The sequence below is a fragment of the Phalangium opilio genome, unplaced genomic scaffold (genome assembly GCF_054372755.1).
Source record: "Phalangium opilio isolate 3A_F unplaced genomic scaffold, DU_Popi_V2 ptg000055l_1, whole genome shotgun sequence".
NCBI lineage: Eukaryota > Metazoa > Arthropoda > Arachnida > Opiliones > Phalangiidae > Phalangium > Phalangium opilio.
The window spans coordinates 2,032,986-2,038,525 of record NW_028324174.1 but is presented as its reverse complement, the minus strand read 5'-3'; the positions used below and the strand labels follow the sequence as shown (position 1 = coordinate 2,038,525).

The window sequence follows — 5,540 nt, the reverse complement described above, 5'->3', positions numbered from 1 at the left end:
AAGAGGTCATTGGTCCTCTTCCGAGTAAACGGTATAAGGACAGTCTTGTTGGGATTGACGGTGAGGTTAACATCCCTACACCATTCCTCAACAACATGCAAGGCAGTTTTCATCAGTGCAGCGATCGTTGCAGGGAACTTCCCCTAACAATCACTGCTATGTCATCCGCATAGCCAAAGCAGTGACACCCCCCCTCCCCGAGTCGACCCAGCAGCTCATCCACCACCAGGCACCAAAGAAGAGGGGACAGAACCCCTAACTGTGGACAGCCACGGTCGGTGGAGATCTCCAGGGATTCCCCGAGAAGAGACGCCGTCATCCTGCGATTCGTGAGCATGGAGTGTATCCAACGACACAGAGTGTCGTCAATACCAAACTGCTCCGCAGCGCGAAGAATAACTTCACTAGAGACCCTATCAAAGGCTCCCTCAATATCAAGGAAGATGGCTAAAGACATCTCCTTGAACTCGATGGCCCTATCAAGGCAGTTCAAAATGCCATGGAGCGCCGTCTCCGTAGATTTGCCTTTCTGATAGGCAAACTGAGCAGTGGACAGGGGAGTATGGGAGAGAATTCCATCCCGCAAATACCTGTCCACCAATTTCTCTAAAATCTTTAGGAAGAAAGAGGTAAGACAGATGGGTCTAAATGCCTTGGCCTCAAGATAGCTCGCCTTCCCAGGTTTGGGAATAAAGATAACCTTCGAGCGCTTCCAGATATCCGGAATATGCGCCAGAGCAATGCAGGCCCTGAATATCCTGCACAGATAGGGGCCAATGGCGTCTATACCTTCCTGAAGGAGGGCAGGAAAGACGCCATCTGGGCCAGGGGACTTATAGGGCTGAAACGAGTTGACAGCCCACTTAAGTCTGGAGTATGTAACTATCTTATTGGCAATTCCCCAGTCCGCCCTGTGTGCTCTCCGAAAGTACACGGGGAGAGCATCGGTGCATGTGGGGACAAAAACCTTGGAGTCCGGAAAGTGTACCTTAAGCATATACTTTAGGGTATCAGTCCCTGACTTGGTAAACTCACCTTCTGCCACCTTAATGGTGCTGAGCTGGTGAGTGTTATCATGAGCCAGGATCTTCATGATCTTGGCAGTAGCGGGGGCATCGGAAATACTACCGCAAAAGTCCCTCCAGGAGTTCCTCTTAGCCTTCCGGATGGCTTTATTGTACTTGTTAAGGGTCTGTCTATAATTAGTCCAGTCCCCAGTCCTCTTGGCTCTATTAAAGAGTTTACGAGTGAGCTTGCGGAGCCTGCCAAGTTCCGAATTCCACCAAGGAACGAGCCTTGGCCGGCTGGCAGGCTTCGCTGGACAGTTATGGTGGTAGGAATTGATAATGGCCTGTTGCATGAGATCAACAGCCAAATCAAATTCCAGCACCGAGGTAAGTTTAGGAGCATTACCTCTGAGTAGGAGGCAAAGTTCCTCCCTGTAGCCGGACCAATCGGTCCGACGAGGGTTGCGCAGTTCCGTCTTAACCGAAGTTGACTTGACTGCGACCGAGAAGCAGATGTGCCTATGGTCTGAGAGAGATGGTTCATCAGACACATGCCAGTTAGATACCGACAGACTGATATTATCTGTGGCAAGGGTGACATCAATGACCTCCTTTCTGTTAGAGGTAACGAAGGTTGGTACATTGTGCCTGTTGAGAATATGCAGGTTCGTACCGACCAGATATTCAAGCAGGTCATCACCACGTTTGTTGCAGTCGCTGCTGCCCCACGTGACATGATGAGCATTGGCATCACAGCCTAGAATGAGCCTGTCCCCCTGCTGCTCACAGTGGTCGACAAGAGCGGCAACCTCCTGTGGTGGGGAGTCCGTGGCATCATGTGCAAAGTAAGCAGACGCTATGACAAGGCCAGTTGCCTCTCCAAAAGAGGAGGGCAATACCCTAATCACAGCAGTAGCCCTAGTGAGGTAGTTCGGAAGCGGAAGGGTATCGAGACCCTTCCTTGTCAGAACACACGCCCTGTGGTTGAGTGAGGTAAAATCATAAGTAATGTTACCTACATTCTTTAAACCAAGGATTTTACCATTATGGATCCAAGGTTCCTGAATGAGGGCCACATCCAGGCCCTCTAAGGCAAACCTCCGACAAAGGACTGCCGAGGCTGCTTTGCAGTGATGCAGGTTGATCTGGATCACCTTAATGCTCATGCCACAGAAAGAGAGACGGACTTAGCCGCTACTTGGCAGCAGCTTGGAGTCCCGATCCAGGACCGGTATCTCCTTCGCCACCGCCAGCAGCAGCCCCGGCCTCCATCTCCATCCAAGTGTCAGGAGCGGAAGTCCTCTCGGTATCAGAGTCCTTCAAAAAGTCGGACTCTGTCCCGAGGTCTATGTCCGAGCCATCTGGAAAGGATGGCTCTAAGTTAATTCCAGCAATATTTGCTGCCAGCTCCCCACTCACGCTGGCTGCGGTATTGCCTTCATCATCAGAAGCTTCAGAGACCTTCTGAAGAGGGTCCTGTGGTGCGTTCAGGACCTTGAAAGTCCCGACGTCAACACCAGTGAGACCCTCAAAGCCGGCCTCCTTGATGGCCTCCATGGAGGAGCCATCAATTAGGAATATCCAGCGTCTGGTGCTCTTCTCATCGAACGACTTCAGGCACCGCCAACAGTCGGTCAGAAACCTTCCGTTGTAGGCCTTTAGTCGCCGGAGAAGAGCCGCCGGATCAGTGGTGCGACGGTCCTTGGTACGGAAGGACACCTTGAACGGCTTCGGGAGTTCACAGGCTTTCATCACTGAAAGCCGTGTTCCCCCTATGGCACGCTCATTCTGGTGCAGCACCTTCACGAGCCATTCACCGGTCGCAGAATCTCCACATGAATAGATCATGGCCCCAGCCATGATGTGGAAATTTAGGGGACGCGGCAGCGAGCTTCCCAAGGAGCTTCCAGTGCGTCGAGTATAGCGGCCTGGATGGGAACAACGTCCGCATCCGTGACCGCATTAGTAGGATAGCCATCTTTAACGATGGCCATCTTGACAATGCTGGCGACGTCGCAGTAAGACTTAGTCTTCTTTGGCGCCGCCGCTTGTGAGCTAGGCGAGGGATCAGAGTCCTCTGTCCTAGTTCTCTTCCCAGAAAAGGTGGTAGCTTCTCTTGCACCAGGCGTAGAGTCCGTACCCGAGACGTTACTCCCAGCACCCGAAGGTACAGGAGTCCCATCACGGCCCGTATCTCTTGCACCCAGTGCAGAGTTCTGGCCACCTTGTAAGGCTTGTTTTCTTCGGCGGTTGGCCTTTCTCCTCCTATTAACCTCACTCAACTTGGTAGAACCCAGTGGAGGGGCAGGAAGCGATTTTTGGCTTTCCGCCGATTGAGGGTGGGTGCTGCCGGAGGCAGCAGCTCGCCCAGAAGCAGGTTGGGAGTTGCCTCCTTCCCTGAGAGAAGGCTGGGTGCCGGCAGAGCCGGCTCCATGCCCAGGTTTGTTTTTAGTTTTAGTTTTAATTGTAGTTTCCATAAAGGTCCCACGAGTAATGAGGCAAGTAAGAGGTCACCACCCGGTAGTCCTCATCCCGGGTGGAAGGCTAATTACAACGGGGTTTCGCCTGGTACCCCGAGGGGATCGTTCGAGATACTGTAGTTTAACTTCCCCGGTACCACACAGCCCTCAGCACGATGGCTTGGGAAGGGCGCGTATCAACTCAGCCCACAAAACGCAGTGGTTAGCCAGCTCTCACCACCGAGGAGTTGTGATACAACGCACTGTTGAGGACCCAAGCTGGCGGCCGCGCAGGCGAAAAGAATGACGGAGCAGCAAAGCAAGGGGGGGAAGAAAGCGCGCCATCCAGCTTGCGTCCCCAACTTCGAGAGCCAACAAGCTCACTTAATGGTGCCATATAGCGACCAGAGAACAATATTTTTATCTATTTAGATTGAGAAATGGTTTGAAATTATTAACGTAAATATTAAATTAAAAAATGATGCTGATCCATACGCTGAACTAATTTTTTTCCTTCAAATTATTATAAGGTCATTCCTTGCAATTAAACTGTTTATTTAAGATATCCAAATGGTCGATATACTTCCATTTTTATATTGCAATCAAACAACTGGGCTTATATATCACCGCTATTAAAAGTGCAATATAGTGACCTGACAACAATATTTTAATCTATTTAGATTGAGAAATTGTATCGAATTACTAACGTAACTTACCGAACGTTTTCCTTCATATTTAAATAAATATTAAATTCATAAATGATACTGATGCTAACGCTTTATTTGATCATGTTTATTTTTGGTAATTTTTGACATCTAACTAATTATGGTACGAAAATTAAACCGAACTGACTGCTGAAATTCACATGAAGTCATGGTCGCTTAATTTTTATAGGATAACAAAAGATACCAAAATTTTATTTTTGGTGTCATAAGATTCAATTGATCTTCATATATGACTCGTACCCCCTGGGGCAAAATATATCTTAATTGGTTCCATGTCGGGATAGAGTATGGATGTCCCTGTAAACTTAAAATTGTAGGGTTAGGTGCTCCCTCTAAATAAGATCAAAACGAGGCTCGTGATTCATTACCGATAGACATTTTTCTTTTGGGTCTATTGAAATAAATTCCCTTTTAAATTTAATTTAAATTATAGGTGCTCATTCAAACCTGTTCCTCCGAAACGCGCTTTAGTTATACTGAATTTTTTTTTCACAAGGAACATAATTTATTGTCTTTAAATACATTTTAGATACATTGATATTGTTTTTCACTGTGCGTAATACGTGTTAACATAAGAAAATAATATATAGCTCCCTATAAGTATGAAACGTAGAACATTTTCATACTACAGCATTTGCTCCCAAATTTGGCGCGCATACGCTTTTATGCCCCGTGAGAGAAGTTTCGGTACTACGAGTAAAAGAAGGGCGAAACCACCGCCGCCACCTAAGGTGTCCGCGTAAGGCACGATGGGCCAGGGAAATATCGCCGCGCCCGTAGAGACTCAAGATACACATTGCTTCGTACCAGTGTAGGCGCTAGCCTCGTTCGTCAAAATCTCGCGCCATCTATTAATTTATTATGATAATGACATCTACTTAATCAGTTATAATTATCATAATAATAACTTCTAGACCTTTAACTATTTAATTACAATATAAAATTTGAAAATTTTCTAAACAAATATTTCATCTTTTTAACGCCAAAAACTCTTAATAGGTGGCATTAGAAACTTTCTACAAATTTCAATGGAAGAAAATGCTGTTTACATGGCTTAAATGGAGAGTTTCATACTTATAGGGAGCTATATATTATTTTCTCATGGTTAAAGTTATGCTGAAATTCTTTTTGACAAGTAACACAATTTATTTTTTTTAAATACATTTTAGATAAATTGAAATTGTTTTTCATTGGGTAATAGGTGCTAATGGTTATTAATACCGTAAAATATGTCTTAGTTATAATGTAAATATTTTATTTGGATCCAACATTTAATCATAGAAACTTTCCTCAAAATTCATCAAATTTCATTTTAATCATTTAACATTTGGTTCCAATTAGGTGCATAT

General features: G+C 46.2%; 1 long non-coding RNA gene across 2 annotated transcripts; it reads right to left on the bottom strand.

Moving 5' to 3' along the window:
• Positions 1–1,205: 1,205 nt before the first annotated feature.
• LOC149668612 (uncharacterized) lies at positions 1,206–1,775 on the bottom strand. Of its 2 annotated transcripts, none has more exons than XR_016367899.1 (3): positions 1,685–1,775; positions 1,414–1,622; positions 1,206–1,229 (listed from the first exon to the last, which is right to left on the bottom strand). It is a non-coding gene; the product is annotated as an uncharacterized LOC149668612 (long non-coding RNA). The 2 variants fall into 2 exon arrangements; XR_016367900.1 differs by lacking the exon at positions 1,206–1,229 and adding an exon at positions 1,257–1,351.
• Between the last annotated feature and the right edge of the window lie 3,765 nt (positions 1,776–5,540).